This window comes from Anolis sagrei, chromosome 5 (genome assembly GCF_037176765.1).
Source record: "Anolis sagrei isolate rAnoSag1 chromosome 5, rAnoSag1.mat, whole genome shotgun sequence".
NCBI lineage: Eukaryota > Metazoa > Chordata > Lepidosauria > Squamata > Dactyloidae > Anolis > Anolis sagrei.
The window spans coordinates 153,205,197-153,225,029 of NC_090025.1; the positions used below are offsets into that span (position 1 = coordinate 153,205,197).

A 19,833-nucleotide genomic window follows, 5' to 3' on the forward strand; every position below is an offset into this window, starting at 1 on the left:
GAACAGATATAAAAACATGTTAATTTACTTAGAGTCTGACAAAGCGGTGAGAACGCAACTTTATTTAAATGCTTCTTAAAGAAATCTCCTCATATTGCCTGGTCCTCATTAAGACAGAAAGCTTAATTACTATGTAATTCTTGAAGCCTACTATATAAAACTCTTTTTACATCATCCTAATCATTCAAACTACATCTTACTATAACTGTTTTAATAAACATTTCCTACAGCCTTCTTCCTGTTTTCCTACCATTCTGAATGCTCTGAACTTTATAATGGGCCATATATATTGAACCTCAAATGTGGCTCCTAGATGCTGGTTGTTGCCCCATAGTGTGTTGTCATATTGTTCAGTTCCAGGCCTGATTGAATAACTATTTGGTTCCCTAACATAGTTGTATTTTGATATATGTCTGAGTAACACAATACAACCAAAAAGTTGTAAAATATAGATGAACAGGCAACTGAATTTCACTTCTCTCTGAACATACTGAAAATAGGTCTCTTCAGATAAATAACAGCCACAGAAGGAAACTTTACAACCAACGCTGCCAGACACATATTGACACAACTTCCTTCCCCACTGCTTTCCTATCTACGCCTGAAACTAATCACTGCCGGTATTTACTACATTACTGAATATACTGCATTTGTTCTTTGGCACATGATGAGAAAGGGGCATAGAAAGACAACTGGCATTTTCATATGGTTGTGTTAAAGAACATACCTGATTTATTTTGTTCACAACACTATATATTATGCCTACAGTTTCATTTTCCCTGATTCAACAAAAAGTGGTATTTAATTTTTTATAGGAATAGCCATATTTTTTCAGTGTCACTGTGAGATGAGGACATTGATCAAGGATCCCATTCCTATGTAAAAAAATCACACATTTAAAAAAGTATCAAGGGATAAAAAATGCACTATATAATAATATGAAGATTATTCTTAAAAGCACCTGTATTCAAATCCCCAAATGCTAATATCAGAAACATTAGCTTTGGTTGGGCTAGCAACAAGCCAGTTTGCATGAATTAATGCTGCTCAATATCAGCATATCAATTACTAACAGTTCAGTTACTGCCTTCTATAGCTGAAAGCAGAAAGTCTCACTAGATGGCATCACTCATCTCCATTTCCTAAGACTGCAATTACTACATGAATTTAGATATTATTTCTATAACCGAACCAGGCTTTTAAAACAACCATAAAATCATAAAATCCATTGTAGCCTATTATCACTTTCTTACATTTGATTACACTGATGTCATCAAATGTTTGCAAACACCCTTAAGCTCAGAAAAAAAACCAGAAAAAAATGCTGACTAAGATGCAATGCCAATACGGGAAAAAAAATAGTTTGCTTGATTGTGAAAATGTTTTGGGGAGGGTACAGAGACAAAAAAATGAATATGATATTGGCAGAGGTTGCAGTAGGAATTCAGAGTAGGCTTGTGCATTTCGGTTGAACCTCGATCCATTTCTGTTGACCGAATTTCACGCCCCTCCTGAAAATGGGCAATTCTCAGTCTGCAGATCTGGCCCACTGGTGGCAATGGGGGGGCTCCCCAGGCTCTCCTTCCTGTCATTTTAGGGCTATTGGAATGAAAATGACCACACTTGGAGGACATATCAACCACTGTTAGCCCACCAAGTTTCATAACATTTGTGTCATCCTGATCTTTAGGAATCTCATTTCTTTTTAAAAATAAAATCTCCTTTCAAAAAAAATTCTCAAAAGGTATCCCCTGTTGGCCTCACCCTGTAACTTCTCCAGGAGCAGCTGCAGCAGGGCACCATCCTTTCCCGCCAAGTGTCAAAGATGCATTTCTACATCACACAGCCCAGTGCCCACTATTACACTTTTTTTCTTTACTAATAAAAAAACAACAGCAAGCAACTTCTTCCAAAGCTTTTGCATTTCTTGTTCTTACAAAAAATGATAGGTTGTGGCAAAGTTTCTCCACAGATTGAAGCCCAAAACTAATTTTTGTAGTTCTTCTTACTACTGGAAACAGCCAATGAATTATTACTAATCCTTATTATGATTACTTGAAATTCAGCTGGCAGAAAGCACAAAGAGAAATATAAACAGAGAGAACTTGTTTGCAAAGGAATGAAATTATAGGTAGGTAACTACATAGTTTTCTGAGAATGAGGTTTTTCTGTTTGTTTGTTGGGATTATTATTATTATTATTATTATTATTAAATTCTAAAATTATTTTCTGAAAGAGAGGAGGGGAGGAGAAAAATAAGCTAAAGGGTGACTCATGGCATTCAGAGCCACCCAAATATTTTAAATAAAGCAAACCAAGAGCAAAGAGATGATATTTCTTTCTCCTTAGTTCCCAAATGCACACATCACCCCACCCACTAAAGAAAAAGAATCAAGAAAATAAAGGAAAATTGAAAAGATTCATTGCTAGAGAGAGGCCAAGCCAAGCCAAAAAATAAAGCTGAGAGTGAGCAGCAAGGCAAGCAGACTGAAGCACCTCTCTAGAACCAGAACGCAACTGAGAGCAGTGGAGGCGCTCGCCCCATTAAATACACAGCTTGTGCAAGACATGTCATGGTGTCCTTCTATTCTGATTGGCCCAACAGGCAGGGGCCACAGGGAAACCCCATGCGAGCACATGGCAGCCTCTTTGTGCGCTGCATGGTGCTGAATAGGAGAGGAGAAGCTGTGCCCGGTTGCTGTGTGGCCCATTTCGGGGGGGAAAAACAAGGCAGTTGAGCCCTTACCATTACGGCCAGCCAAACAATCCAGATTGGCCAAAGGGAACAGACCAAACCGAATCCATGCACAAGCCTAGTTCAAGCGGTTACCATGAAGTGTGAGGGTATGTGGAGGACTCTGGAACAAAGGCAACAGAAGGCTAGATACAATAGACAGTTTGCTTCAAGACAATGCTTCATATAATTCATATGGCCACTGCAAAAATGGAATAATTATAAGTCATAAGTTAATGACTGACTTGAAGCATTACTTTATAGCCATAAGATTCGTAACATATCCAAACTAAATACTGAAATTGTGAAATTAGTATTATAATATTATGCAGACCAAAGGGAACAGCATTTTGTTACATTGCTGTCCTATTCAATGCATACAAAGAAGTCATGACTGCAATAAAAAGGTCCAGTGTTTTAAAGTATGACCACATGCATCCTTGGTTTGTGCTAAGTGCTACAGCACTCCTCCAGCTATGGGAAACCATAGGCCATTTCCATTCCCATTAGACCAGGGACAGATAATTGTTGGGGTTATGGAACCACACTGTCCTCCCTAAGCTCAAGGTATCAGAGAGCTGCACCCCTGAAAAAAATAAAATACAGGGTTAGTCAAAATGCATAGGCCAATAAGCCATTCAATTGAATGGCTTATTGGCCTATGCATTTTGACTAACCCTGTACAATCATTGTTTTAAATTCTCAGGAAAAAGAATCCTTGGGTTGGGTTTAGCATGGCCATGGAGTATACTTTCCTCACACATACATCACACCATATGATGTCATTAACAGCAGCAGCTCTTCCTTCATTTCTAGTTATGGAACGACTGATTACAAATATTTTTTTTCTATGCAGTATTGCATATACTGCCAATTATCATATATGAGAACTATGCTAAAAGGCATTGTTTAGACTTTAAAATACCTCAGACTTCATTAAAAAAGATTTTAAAAACTACTTCTTTGAAAAATACTGGATAGCACAATAGAATATTACAAAACTGACCTGTTGCAGAGAGTGCTTATAGTCAAGCTTCCAGTTAGCCATATAATATTAATATAGTAAAATTCATAGTATTTTGTCCTGTTCTCTCATCACTCTGATCAGTCAACATTCCATAATCATGGAGTATGTGTTCATAGATGTACTCTGGTTTCCCCCTTTCCTTAGGGCTTTTACAAGTTTTGATTGTATGCTTCTGCAGAGCACCCATCCCCTGCCCGTTAACTGATATTTCTCTTGCTTATGAATAATACTGTTGTGATTACAAAAGCCAACAAAACATACCGCCTATATATAAAAAATAAAGAAAAAGGTTGAGGAATGGAAAACAGAAGTCCTCTCAAACCCTTACCAACTGTACTGCTTCCACATAGTGTGTATTTTTGTGCTTTGAAGATGACTCACACATTTTTAAAACTCTTAATTTCCACTTATTTGATATCCCCCCCAATCCTCTGCAATAGTTTAATGATGACTATTTTTGATTAAATGTTGTAGTCAAATACACTGTAAGACACTATAACCTACTGCTGGGTATACTGTGATTCTCTTTAAGACATAGTTCTAGTTTCAAATACTATTGGTAGGTATGGTTAGAAAATAAAATTATTTTTTTCAAATTACAAATGTCTGAAGTAACTCTAAACATTTGAAGAGCAATACTGTTATACACGCTGAAAATTCATTCTCCAAAAATCTGAAATACTACAAAATCATTACATAGATTCTTTCTGATTATTCAGTGTACGCAAAGTTTGTTTATTGCACAAAATTATTAAAATAGTGTATGAAACTACCTTCAGGTTACATGTATAAAGTGTATATGAAGCGTAAATGAATTTCATGTTTAGATTTGGGTCCCATCTCCAGAATATTTCATTATGTACATATAAGCAAATATGGGTATTGCCAAATATGAAAAAAAAAATCCAAAACACTTCTGTTCTCAAGCATTTCAGATAAAGAGTGTCCCAACTGTATTACAGTTGTCATTATCACTGAGGTAATTAACCCCCCTCCCCCGCCTGCAATAAAATAAAACATAAGTTTACTGCGTAATAACTATATTTTGATTTACTTATTTAAACAATTTGTCTTCAAATACATAAGTTTCCGAATCCAATGCAACAAAGTGACTTAATCCATCTAATGGACATTAATCTATCTAATGGACATGTTACTTGCTGCAAGATATAAACCAAATATTTTAAGTTAAAAACCAAGGAGAAGACATTCTGCCCTGATGTATCCAGCAGTCAATTTAACAGCTGTCACGCAATATAAGACTAACTTAAACTGCTTTCTTCCTATTCAGTATGATGTACTATCTAGGTAGTGACACTCATTCCAGCTACCTGCTGTTAGTGGTGAATATGGAGTTACGATTAAAAGATCCAGCATGAAGAAAAAGCATGTGATACATACCATATGAGCTTTGAACATATTCCCAAGCTTTGATTAGTCTATACAAGCTCTTTCAATACCCCAGAACTATTGCCTTCAAAATTCAAGGACTTGTATGATAAAAATTATAATCTCTCTTACACACGTGTAGATGTACTTTCCATTAATACAAAGTAGTCATATTCAATTTTGATTTATTCTATGGCATTTTTTGTATACACTATATAAATATCACTTCAATATGATTTTACTGTAGCAATGTAAAGCCTACCAGAGATTAAGAACAGGTTTCCACATGTATACACTTTAGCAGGAATTAAAATAGGCCTACCATCTCCTGCATGCCCACAGACTTATGTTTTGAAGGCAGCAGAAGAGAAGTGCCATCACTGCAGATGTTAAAAAGCTAAGGCAGGCTGATATGGAAAGATACAGATAACTGAATAACAGATTACAATGTAATATAAGAGCAAAACTATTTTCTGACAAAAATTACCCTACACAGGAAAGAGAGGACTAACATCATAAGATGTATTAGTTCCCTCCTTTCGAAAGAACAGAGAGCACTTACATGTAAAAGACAAACATTTGTGCAATCTAAAAACCAACTGTTCTCCACATGTGTATATGAATGCAAATTTTGCAGGCTGACAGACTCATGAGCAATTAATAAACTAATTACATACAATATATTCTTGAAACCCAAGACATTTAACATTTGGCTATAAGTACATTTAGCAAGCTTCATGGTACATATATTAAATGTCAACTTAAAATATCTGCTTAAATATTCATCTTTAGTGGAACTTGCATTCACATCAGACATGCCAGGAAAATCAAGCAAGTGCCTCCCGGACATTTCCACATTGCAACGATCTCATAAGGATTAGCTGATACAGATCCAACAATCAAGAAACTGATAAATGTCAATTAGTCAGGATTCATAGAAGCCCGAAACCAATATTTTGTATTACCTTCATTCTTATCTAAAAACAAAGGATTAATATGAAAGTACACACTGAGGCTATGTTTTCCATGCAGTGAACTGATCTGCAAAGCTTACACTGATAGCAGCTAGTTTAGACTTCATGGTCACAACCCTGGAACAAATTTAACACCTTCCATTATTTATTTACAAATTTATTCTCTGCCTTTCTAATATGCATGCACCACTTAAAGGAGCTCAGGGTTTTGAAATGCGTATAAACAATACCTTTAAAGTTAAAAATACATGCCAATACAAACGTGAAAACTGTAGATATAACAACCCTTTAAGTGACATCATATTTAGAAGGCCACGCTAACCAGAACAGAAGTGGCTTATCTGACCAGTAAACAACATTCAGAAAAGAGGTCACCTGCATTTCATGGGTTAGGCATTATACAGTATTTGCAGCCACTGAAAAGGCCCTCCTTCACCTCCTCGTAGATGAGCAAGTGAGACTTCCCGAAGCTGATGTCAAAAACACCTTTTGGATGTTGGAGCAGATAAGAACAGATGACCTGCTGAAGTGCACACGGAGTGGATTACGACTGATTTGTACAACAGTGTCCATCCAGCACTATACTTGTTACTATGTAATTGATAAATTTCAAATTAGATATACACTTCAAAAACAGCTCCTTCTAAAGCCTAAGCACATAAAAAAGACCTGCGCACAAGTCCAGACAGTTATGTTAAGCCATACTGTGAAACTGAATCACATTTGAGCCTTCCTAAATATGATCCTCTCAACTCCTACAATGTAGATAGTTTAAAGGCACACAGGTGACAAAATCTACCACTTTTAATTCAAAACGTTTAACAGCGGTTTCTGTTATGTGACCACTAAATGGGGGGGACGGGGGGGGGGACTAAAAAGTGTTACAAAATATTTTCAAGAAAGCAAAAACCCTAGTTTGCAAGACTGATCTTTACACACTCTGGCAGACTTTTTCCTCCCAAGAACTGCCCTGCCCCACTCTGACAAATCACTTATATTCCAACATTGCTGTAAACTATTTTTGACTTGAGGTACTGAAAAAAAGTTGTTAGTTTGCAAACACAAGATGGGCAAAGTAATTATCTGTAACATGAAATGCATTTGATGAAGTGGACTATAGTTTATGAAAAAATGTGGAAAAAGAAATATACCTATCTTTGAGGTAGCGCTGGACTTTCTTGGTTTTGCTGAAATAAGCTAACATGGCTAATACTTTGGACACTGTAATATAAGTATAGTTCCTTAGTAACCTATCTAGTATCTAAAGTCATTGGAAGATGTACCCCTAGTATTACTTGGGTCTGAAATCTGTTTGGGGAGAACATTAATTAGAGCTCTTCGATTATCCACTTCTCTTCTCTGACGTTCCCTAGCAGCTGATGGAAAGCATACACTGACATTCCTTTATTTCTGATCTCCAGTATTCTCATGCGAACAAGTCATGGTTGTACTGACGTAATCATACCGATATTTTGCATCCTGTCACCACCCCCACCCCCCAATATGTTAGTGTTTTTGTTGTTTGGATGCCACTTGTGATTTTTTTCCCTTAAATGTACAATGTTTAATTAATTACATAACTAATACATAAAATACATTGATCAATTAATGAATAAAATACATCGATCATTGTTGCATTTCTAAATCTAAGTTATCAGTTTTGAACCCCCCCCCCCCTTTTAAATCAACAGCAGTGATGAACAATTTGTCCAAGTGTTATTAGAGTACAACTGTAATAATCTCAAATGGCTTAGCTAGCATAACCATAGCATAACAACATAATCATAGATTTTGGAAGTTACAGTCCAAGATCAAGTGAAGGGCCACAGCCTAGAAATTATCACATTCATCCAAAAAGACCAAAAACTGGTTCAGACTATGGTTCTCCATAACCCTCTTAAACAACTATTCACAATTTTTTATTTGTACTGTTTATGCAAATTCAACAAGTATAGTGAGACATGCATTATGAAGATTAGGTAGGGACATTAATATTTGTGAACACATCCATATCTACTGTATTTCTGGGTTTAGCACCTTTAACAGCCTGGCACTGAATATTTGACGTAATCTACAGTAATCAACTATATTGATGGCACCAGATAAGCATCTTTCCCCTGCCAATAAAAGGAAAATCAACACTTAAATTCAAACACTATTAATTACTTTAGCAAGTACTTGGAATGGTTCAGGCATCAAACATAGCCCCAACATGTTATATACAATCGATCTGCTATGTAATAGTAGACACAAATCTGACCACATGAAGACATACACAACACACACAAATGCATACCAGGCCATCAAAGGTCCAATGAATTACTTCCAGCTTTCGTTGCATATCAGCATAGCTTATGGTCAAAATATTTGACACTTATCTCAGATACAGAAGTCAGCAAAGAGATCAGGGATGTTGAAATGGGAAGCAAAGCTAATCTGAGTCTCAAATCTACTGACATCAATATCATGTAGTACATATACAATATATATAACCTAGTCACGTACCATTCACATTGGATAATAACAACAGATTAACCTAACAGTATGTAGTAATCAAAATATGCAATGTGGACAAAACCCACCAGGGCACTGGTAGTTATCTAAACAGAAGCAAAATAAACTGAACATGTGGCCTTGTGACAAGTATTTAAAAGGTAAAAAGTTACAAAAATTAGGATGAAAGATCAATCAGGTAAAAAAATATTTTTATCCTACTATATATTTAATATCAGGAAAGCAAATGGATAACGCAGATTAAACTGTTGCATTTTTCAAAAAGTAACAACATTAATTTATTGCCTTTCCTAAGAGTCTAGCATGGAGATAAAATACACTTCATTTCCCCTTTGGCCTACACCCATATCATACTGAGAAGAGGGGTAATGGCAACCATTAACAGCAGTTGATTACTATAGCAAACCAACATTTCTGGATCTTCGTAGAGATTGAAGAAATGTAGTCAATAATCACTCTCCAGATACAAGTAGTTATTGGCAAAACAAAGCAAAAACAAAAGCTCAACGACAAAACACATTTCTTTCGTTCTACAACACTTTTAGTACACAACAAAGTAATGCAGTTTATCTCATCCTGTTTTTTAACAACTTCAGACAGAAGCTTGCCTAAAGCTACCTAATAATTATGGCTGAGCAGTGAGTTGAATCCAGGCATCCTATCTCTAAACTTAACTCTCTCCACCGTTCTGGTTTGTTAAAATTCTGAAGGAATAGTCTGCAGTTAGGAGGCCTTGAGGGAGTAAAACATCTAGAGGCTGGACCCAATGTTTCTGTGAGTAGAAAGGTATTCATGTGGAACTAGAGGGCCAAAAAATATTGACGCCAGTCATTATTTCTAGTGTGGTGGGCCGGGGACAGACGGACGATTCTTCTGAAATAGGCCTTCAAGACAGAAAAACACACAAACTGGCACCCATTCTTAAGTAGTTACATATCCAAGAGATGGATGGCTCCCCGAATTTCTATGAAAGCCATCAATACACTTCCACTCTCTTCTCAGCACTTCACCTGAAGAAGGAATGATGACCTGTCATTCCCACAAGCCAGTATCACAAAACAGGGTTTGTTCCTGGTTTATTTTAAGGTGACAAGCAAGGATTGCCAGGTTAGACAAATGCTAATTGTTGAATTTCTTGTTCTATTTAATGGCCACAAAAGCAAAAATAGGCTGAAAGAATAATGCAAGTCCAGAAAGACACAGGGGTACAGATTACAGGCATGGGAAAATGTATAATGTGGGATTTCTGAGTACAAAATAAGTGAAAAGATAAAAAAGATAAGCAGGTTCTGGTTGACAATAATACAAACTGTACAAGGGGAAACCAGAGGGAGGAATAGCAGAAACGGAAGGTTCCAAAGTCTTGTCGACGTGCAAAAGAAAAAGGAGTAAGAAACAGAAGTGCAACCATCCCAATAGGATAATGAAGCAGCAAGAAATGTTTACGAATGTGATGAGTCCATGCAACAAGATGTGGACAGAAAAATGAAAGACAGTATGTAAATATGTGGCCACATACAGTGCATGATTATACCCAAAGAAAGGGAACATGTACTGTGGAGTTTTGAAGAAAATACAGTAATACTTCAGGAAATGAAAATACAAAACAGCCCTCACCAAGTTCTACTTTTATTTGTACAATGCTCTGAAATATAACAATTTTTGCAACTAAAGTTCCTAGAACTTCCTGAAAAGTGAATATTTTCCACATATCCATTTGCAAATTATGTGAACATCTAGTTATCTGAAAAAATGGCTGCATGTTTAAAACAGATAAACTGCATTTGCTATGGTAAATACATGCAGCACACATATACACCTGTCTCCAGTCCTTTTGGATTTATTAGGATAACTGAATAGGAAGGCCAATAATACAATCCTGATTCAAAACACAGCTACTGCATGGGAAGCAGCAAAAGGCAACAAGAAGGCCCAAACAAGATGAAAAGTAGCATCAGAGTAAGAGTCCAGAGGAGGAACTGGGCAATGGTGCTTCCTAACTTGAAAGCCAGAGGTAGCAATTCTAGAGAATCTGCATTTCCATTACAGGACTTCTGCTTTTCAGTACTGATGGTTATCTGGTTGTACTTCAAAATTTCATGGAAAACTGTGCTAAGCAGTAGCACAACTATGTTTGCCAAAGCGAAATGTTTTACACTAGCCTCAAAACATACAGAGACCAGGGGTCCCAATAATCTTCAGAAGAGATCTATAATAAACACTGCACACCTGGACAGTCATTATCCTATACAATTAATTACAGAGCTTTCATCTTTAGGTTAAGAGGCATGAATACTAGTTGTCAGACATGATGAATTTATCAGTTTAGCCCTGGATATGACCGATAAATAGCTTCACTACTCTTGCTCCACAGCCTTAAAGAACCTGAAAGCTATTCTCCTACATGGTAAAGGATGTTAGATCTCTTTTCTGACTAGTATATCCTATATTTTAAACATATTTAATTTACTGTTCGCTATTATACACTGACTTTGCCTCATTCCAAAATGTCTTGCTATTGCTGAGCAGCAAAATAAATTATAATGTATAAATTATAATTATAATGTTCTATTGGCACACATTTCAAACTCCTTTCAATTTCCAACTATTAGCCACAGTATAAGGTTAGATCCTAATGAGTATAATGGCTGTAAGTGTGTGCTTCTGGAACATACATGTTCCTATGATATCCCTTTCCACATACATAGACTGAAGGCTTGCATTCCTTCTAGTCACAATTAGTTTAAATATATTGTCAATAACTTATGTTTGTGTACCACACCGTTCAAAGGCTTCTCAACAAGATACATTGCAGAACATATCTAGAGCATTCGCCTTTCATGACATAGCAGTATTTTGTATTTATAGTTCACATGAACTTTACATGCTAATTTATGTCATCGCCATGTGCCTTCAAGTAATTTTGGACCCTATCACAGAGGTTGTTTCTGCAATATTTGTTCAGGAGAGCTGTCCAATTGTCTTCCTCTGTTTATCCCAAAATTCCAAACTGGGTGAAGGCTAATATAACAGTGACATGTATAAGGAAAATAAGTGTGTATACAGAAATAAGATGCATTATGCTACATCAACTGTTTAAAAGCCAAGCAACCCAAATTTGGATATTAGTTATTTACAATGAAAAATATAAAATGTGTTAGTCTGTGTGTCAATGAAATCATTGTTATACTCCACATATAATAGCTCATACTTTTTAAATTTACCTTTCTCAGTAGATGAAAAGACCTGTGGCACAGACAAAATGACAACTACTCAGAACATTTTAAAACATATTTGGATCAAAGGCACAGGCCAAGAAGAGAGAAATATTTCAGCTAAGCACTTCCTACCTTGTTTTAGTGAAACTGTATAATTCTTACATTAGGAGCTACAACACATATTAGAAACACCAAGGTCAGACACTCCCAACTTTTATCAGTTCCTATTAATGTTGCTGTCCAATACCACAGCCTTAAATGTTAAATGTGCCCGCTGTTTATGAGATGAATGTATGAAGGTATTCTCATTTAGCCATCTTCCAAGTACCATTTTATATAGGCACTGCTGGAGAGAAGTATGAAGTACAGCCAGCAACAGTCACTCTCCACCTCACCCCTCATCATACTCCCTTCCTCCTGAACTCCTGGTGCTGAAACAACCAAAGGTATGGAGTACCACTTGGCCTGCAGTAAAGACACGAGGCTCATGAGATCCAAAGGAATACATCACCCAAAAGCTGTTCTGATACACACTCCCTAGCCCAAGCTGCATTCATCTGGGGACGCAGCTGACATCCCTTATCAGAGTTCATAACAGCAATACACTTCGGCGCGCATATGTGCATACCTCCACACAGCAAACAGACTTACTGCAACCTCATGCATTCTCACAGGGTTTTACTTAGCCAGTTTATAAAGCACATCAACCCTTTGACGAACCAGTGAGAGAGTAGTCATGCAGAAAAGAGGGGAAGCATAGCCATCCCCCTGCTTTTAAAAATTATTCTCATGCCTTCCTGAGTGTGGATGGCGCAAGAGGCTCAGAAGGTGGGAGAGGAAAGCCACCCCTTTCTCTTTATTCTGACTGCCCTGGAGACCTGAATTCAAGGCTCAGACGTCCATTTCCAGAACCCTTTATATGCACAGCTGAGAAAACCAGTGTCTAGCTCCTGGATAGGAGGAGAGATACTGTATGTACACACTGTGTGTGCATGTAAGCATGTGTGTGTGTGTATAGTCCCTGTGGTGTGTGTCTTTATATATGACATATATGTGCTAAATATACATACACACCAGGGATTTCAATGTGTTCTCTCTCTCCCTAATATATAATCCCAGGTATATATATGTTTACATATATACATATGTGTGGGTGCTATACACACACACACACACACACCAGGCATTTCTACATGTTTTCTCTCTCTAATATAGAATCTCAGCTATGTGTGTGTGTTTACATATTTACAGGTGTGGGTGCTATACACACACACACACACACCAGGTATTTCTATGTGCTTTCTCTCTAATATATAATCCCAGTTATATGTGTGCTTCCACATATACATATGTGTGGGTGCTATACACAAACACACCAGGTATTTCTATGTGTTTTCTCTCTCCAATATAGAATCTCAGCTATGTGTATTTACATATGTATATGTGTGGGCGCTATATACACACACCCCAGGTATTTCTATGTGTTTTCTCGCTAATATATGATTCCAGCTATGTGTGTGTATTTACCTATGTACAGGCACTACATATATACACAAACAGCAGGTTGTTCTCTCTCTCTCTCTAGTAATCCTGTAGATATGTTTGGATGGTATATACATACATACATATACACACACACAAGGTATTTCTATCTGTTCTCTCTCAAATATATAATCCCAGCTACGTGTATTTACATGTGTACAGGTAGTATCTATCTGTCTATACATACATACACACACACACACCATTTCTGTTTCCTCTCTAATATATAATCCCAGCTGTGTGCGCGCGTTTACATATGTACATATGTGTGGACGACAGCCACACACCAGGAATTTCTGAGTGTGCTCTTTCTATATATATACATATATGTGTGTTTGTGTGCGTGTGTATGTGAATATAATAAACTCCCGAGGCTGTTGGGGATGAGAATGCCGTGCAGCAGCGTCCGCCTAATCCCGGCTACTTAACCCAGCAGACCCAAGAAACACCTTCACCGGCGGGGGTCTTCCGAAGAGGAAAAATAATGCGCACCTGGGGAGGGGGAGGGGGGTTAAAAAGGGGGGTTGGTTGGGGAGACCAGAAAGGGCAACCTACCAGTCCCCACATCCATTCCCCCTTCCTTCCTCTCCCTCCGTTCCCTTCCTCCCTCCTTCCAGGTGGAGGCAAGTGGCTGCCCTCAAGGTCACACACCGCGGCGTGGGCTCCCCGTGGCCCACTGAGGAAGAGGAAGAGGAGGCGGTGGGGAGAGGCGAGGAGGCGCAGGCCCTGCTGCACCGGCGGGGGCTGCTCATCCTCCTCCTCCTCCTCCTCCGCTTTGGCTAATCCCCGCGGGGCCTGCGGACTCCACCACCTGCGCCTCTCTCTCTCTCTGTGTCTCCGAGGGAGCCCCAACCCGACGCCGCCCTCCGCGCCCTTCCTCTCCCTTCGCCTCAGCCATGCTTACCTCAGGTTCCTCCACGCGCTGCTTCGCCTTGCCTTGCCTCGCCTCGCCCGACCAAACAAGCAACCAACCAACCGCAGGTCCCCCCCACCCCACCCCGGAGCGAGCGCCCGAGCCGCCGCCGCCGCCGAGCCCGCCTGCGACCGGGGAGGGAGGGCGGGCGGAGGAGGGAGGGAGGAGAGAGGAAGGCCCCGCCCTCGGCAGCAGGCTCCCCCGCCAAAGCGCCTCCGCCTCGCCCTCGCCAGCCCTGCGAGGCGGCGTCCTTTTGCCCCCCTCTCAGGACCCGTACAGAAGCGCCGGCTCTTCCTCGCCGCCTCCAGCCACCAAAGGGGGGCGGGGCCACCTCTACCTCCACCTCCCACGCGCAAGGGGAACAAGGGGTCGCTCCAACCCACTCCACTCACTTCTGCGCCTCTGTTTTTTTTTCTTCTTCGCCCACCTCAGGCAAGGTTCCGAGCGTGGCCCAGTCGGCGTCACGTGACAGGGTCGGCGGAGGAGGGAGCCCCTCGAGGGCGTGAGGAGAGAGGAGGAGGAGGAGGGGCGGGGGAGCGAGAGAGAGAGAGAGAGAGCGCGAGCGAAAGGGGCGGGGTTTGGGATTGGTGCCCGAGAGGGGCGGGGCCCGCTCCTCTCTCCCCGCCTCCTTCCCCTCTTCCGATTGGCTGCCGTCGCCTGACGTGCTTGTTTCCATGACGTCAGTGGGCCGGGCCCAGGCATTTGATGGGGCCCGGCGGGCTTCGGGTCGTTGACTTTGCTGGGAGCGCGGTGAGGGGGGCGCTCTCCCTCCTTGTCTCTCTCTCTCTCTCTCGCTCCTTTGCCGTGGCTTGACCACGCTCCCACTCGCCCCCGCCCCACGGCAAGAGCGGGGAACGCTCGCCAGCAGAGCGCGCCGTCGGTTTCTATCAGCGCGCGCGTGCTCATATGAGGGCGCGCGGGGTGGGTGGACGGGGGGGGGGGGGAGGAAGGTAGGAGTTGGTCACTTCGTGGACGGAAAGCCTTCGGGGTCAAACGACTACAAACGCGCAAATCCCTGAAAAGCACGGCGGCGGCAGCTCCTGTCAGCACGCAAGAAGGGGTGGGGGAGGGGCAAAGACAGGGCTTGGGGGCTCCTTCCCCCTCAGGCCTCCCTGAAGGAAACGGAGGAGCTTCCCTTCTCCCCCCACCCACCCCATCGCGCGGGGGGAGCAGCTGGCGTCTCCCCTCCGTCAGAACCGAGATGACGAATCGCGGCGTGTTGAGTCATGGCCTCGCCTTCCCGAGTAGGACGTAAGAACCCCGCGGAGGGCAGCCTGCTGGAGCCAGCCTCGTTCAGGGTCCGTCTACGTCAGGCATGGGCAGACTTGGGCCCTCCCTCCCTCACTCCCTCCAGGTGTTTTGGACTTCAACTCCCACCATTCCTCTCAGACTCAGGCCCCTTCCTTTCCCCTCTCAGCCGCTTAAGGTCTTCCAAGTGGTGTCAAACAGCATTAATTCGACAGTGTGGGTGCACTGTCAGGCAGGTTTAATGCCCAGCAACGTCAGTGAGAAGCGTAACCGTTTACACTCAGAGACGCCACTGAACAGTAAAAACACTCAATTCTGGGGTTCTCCCCAAAGGTTTGGAACCAGAAGTGTTTGGGATTTTTCACTCATATTTTGCATATATGTATACACCCACACACATGGCCCCGGTGGCACGTATTGCTGACCGAAAGGTCGGTGGTTTGAATCCGGGGAGCAGGATGAGCTCCTGCTGTTAGGCCCAGCTTCTGCCAACCCTGCAATCCAAAAACATGCAAACGTGAGTAGGTTGTTATAGGTTTTTCGAGTTGTATGGCCATGTTCTAGAAGCATTCTCTATTGGAGTTTTGCCTGCATCTCTGGCAAGCATCCTCAGAGGTTGTGAGGATGCTTGCCACAGATACAGGCAAAACATCAGGAGAGAATGCTTCTAGAACATGGCCATACAGCCCGTAAAACCTACAACAACCCAGTGATTCCGCACATTCGACAATACATCAAATGTGAGTAGATCAATAGGTACCGCTCTGTGGGAAGGTAACAGATAAAAGGCCTCAACTTGTGCTTAGGGAGAACGAAGCTACTTCATCAGATTTATTTTTATTTATTTACCATATTTGTATCCCGCCTTTCTCACTGCAGAGGGGACTCAAGGTGGCCTTACAACAGGCAGCAATTCAATGCCATACAGAACATATAACAAATAAACCATTACAATTAAAACCAAAAAATTAAAACAGGAATAATTAAAGCATTAATTAAAATCGCGCCATCCGAAATATAATCCAGGGCCATTCCATTTGTCAATCAGATTGATTCGTTGTCTCTTACTGCACTGCTCTAATTATTTGTCAAAAGCTTGGTCCCAAAGCCACATCTTGAGTTTTTTTCCTGAAGATCAAGAGAGAAGGAACAGATCTGATTTCGTTGGAGAGGGAGTTCCACAGATGAGGGGCCACCACTGAGAAGGCACCGTTTAGTCCCCACCAGTCGTGCCTGCAAAGGAGTTGGGACTGAGAGCAGGGCCTCCCAGGACAATCTTAACCTCTGAAATGGTTCATAGAGGAAGATACATTCGGACTCGTAAGCTGGGCCAGAACTGTTTGGGGCTTTATAGTCTAAAACCAGCACTCAGTAGCAGACTGGCAGCCAGTGGAGCTGGTGTAATGGGGTTGTGTGCTCCCTGTACCCCAGTCTGCCTCCCGGCATTGGACCACTTGAAGCTTCCAAACAGTCTTAAAAGGCAACCCAACATAGAGTGCGTTGCAGTAGACTATTTGGGATGTAACCAGATGTATCTCCTGCAATCTGACCTAGAAGTGTTGGCAGTTCATTGAGTAAGTTTGTTAAAACATATGCTTCCTATAGTGATTTTACATTGTTTCTCAGCGAGTCCTAGCCTTCTGGTACTTAAGCAAAACCTCCTTAGATCCCTAATTTTCTTAAAGGATAAGATGAATTTTTGCAGTCACGGTTTTATATAAAGAATACTGCATTTTGAAATATTCATGTTTTTCTGCAGAAGTTTTTCTGCAGGTAAATTAGATGGTTTCTCACAAATATGAATATGAATATTTTTTCTCATTACAGAAATGAATGAAAGAGCTGTGTCATACAATCAAATATAAGAAAGTATTATTGATATTTTTTAAAATCCTTTATTCCCTTTGATCCTACTGATAATGCAAAAGAAGGGGAAATGCCACTAAAAAAACCCAGCACTACTCCCTATTAAATTAGGCATTAGGCAATATGAGAATGGATAATAATTACCTGAATGTTCAAAACTGATCTGTCAGATTCATAGTGAACTAGAATGAAAACATTCCAGTAGAGAGCATAGAACAGGTTGTTGTGTACCTCCAAGTATTTTTTTACTTTTGCCTAACAGTGTTCTTGGCAAAAATTGTTTAGAGGGGCTTGCCTTTGCCTTCCTCTGAGGCTGAGAGAGTGTAACGTGACCAATCTCATATATTTCCATGGCTAAATGGGGATTCGAACCCTGGCCTTCAGAGTGATAGTCCAACTCGCAACGACATCTGGCTGGTTCAATCTTAGTCTTACATCAATATGTGGGAGCTAACATGAATATAGTATTAGGACTCTGGGAGACCAGAGTTTGGATGCTTGCTCAGCCATCAAAATCACTTGCTGACTTTGGACAAATCAACTTGAACTCAGAGAAAGGCAACCCCACTTTGAACAAATCTTTTCAAGAAATCCTCATGACATGTTCATTTTAGGGTGGACATAATTTATAAGTAATTCAGAACAGCAGCAGCAACAACACAGAAGAAACTAAAAAAAACTGTAATGTACAATCTAGCAAAGTTGCATGTGTTCATACATCAAAACTAATATTTAAAAAGTTGATGAGCAAGCCCAAACAAACCTGCTGTTTTGTTTTCTGAGCTTATCATCCTATCTTCTTCAGTTCAATCATAAATCTGAGTCTGGTGCAGTTAGGCATACTTAAGCCTGTAAACTGCAGTGGCCTAAATCCAATAGCTAATCCCAATTTAAGTGGGCCCATTGAATTAATGTAGCTTATTTTAGTATTTTATTAAATTCCCACTGTGTCAGTATGTCTAGCAAGAATTAATTGGATTGAGGCCAATGAGTTTAAAGATGGCTAATTCAATTGGACTTGGGCCTCAGTTAGACCATTTCCTTTTGCATTGTATCTATACATACAATATGGCATCTGTGACTGTTCAAGGCCATTGTGCTGTGAAGGAAGAGCAAGGCAAGCTTCTGCTGAGCTGTAGGGTCTGAGTCCCTATAAACAAATGAATCTAAAAGATCTTATCAGTTCAGTTATTATTGCTATATTATTCTTTGTTTGGCTTGGTCTCATGCTCTGTCACTCTTGTTTGACATAAGTTTGACACTTTAAAAAGTCTTTCATTGAAGAATGCAATCAGACAGGAGGAACCACTGCAATATTCGTTTCCTGACTGAATGCAGCTAAGTATTACCTCACAGTTGATATATTTAGGTCAATTGAAAAAAATCAAAACAATGAAACAGATGCATCCTGCAGACTAAATTATGGGATTTTCTTGCATGCCTTCCCAGTATGAATAAAATACATCCTCAGATCATGCAAAATTCTTTTTCAATCCCTCTGCAGCTCGGTGTTCTCATTTGTACTGGCCATTGTAACTCAGCAAGCCTTCCCCAACATTTGAAAACTGCATTTGAAGAAACAGTTTTCTGACTCAAGCAGATGTGTTCCACTCACATCTTCTAGTTGCCAGATATTTTCTTTTTCCTTTCCACTGGAAATAATAACAAAGAGTGTGATGGCAACTTAAAGGCTAACCATTTTTATGTGACATAAGATTCTATGGACAGCAGCCCATTTTATAAAATGTTATAGTATAAAATGTTGACTTATTTAGCAGGTATTTATGCACATGCTTCAGTGGACATGTTCAAATGCGAAAGATACAAACATTGCTAAGTGTTTGAACAATAGTGCTTTTAGAAGTTGTTCTTAATGACAATAGAGAATCCTAGTGTAGACAAACAGATTAAAATAGTGATGGGGACAGTCTTTGTGCAATCCATAGAACATAATGGAAATAATTAAGCTTTTTACCCACTCCCTCAAAGAGAAAGAAGATAAATAATTGGCATACATAATTTCTCTACCAGAGGCCATAAGTAAAAGGATGACTTCTTAAGAGGCTTTAAATGTAATGACATAACCTGAATATAAAGGTGAATTATTATTTACCTGCACCATAGAGGAGTCTGTAAGTTTTGGTTATATGCTGTTCCACATTTTGACAAGGCAATTTTAGGTTACAGAGTAAACTTTGGAGCTGCTTTTCAGTGATCAGATCTACATTGATTAAAGCAATTTGTTTACCATGTATCTAAGTACAATGTAGAACATTGTAGAAACAAAAAACAAATCCTATATGTTTTTATATGCAGTAAACCCCACTCCTATCAAGTGATGTATTTGTATTGTGAGGAATTTTGTAGCAGAACTCTACAGAGACATTCAGATAATGAAACCATAGCCA

The 19,833-nt window shown here is 40.2% G+C and overlaps 1 protein-coding gene across 4 annotated transcripts in view; it reads right to left on the reverse strand.

The window, feature by feature from the left end:
- Window positions 1-14,869, reverse strand: part of ATP2B1 (ATPase plasma membrane Ca2+ transporting 1) — an 81,554-nt gene extending 66,685 nt beyond the window's left edge. For 3 of the 4 annotated variants that reach the window (XM_060777340.2, XM_060777337.2, XM_060777341.2), the window contains exon 1: window positions 14,303-14,407. The gene's annotated coding sequence lies outside the window, so the exon portion shown is untranslated. Of the gene's footprint in view, window positions 1-14,302; window positions 14,408-14,703 lie in introns of those variants that run through there. The other variant, XM_060777339.2, reaches the window with a different exon arrangement.
- Between the last annotated feature and the right edge of the window lie 4,964 nt (window positions 14,870-19,833).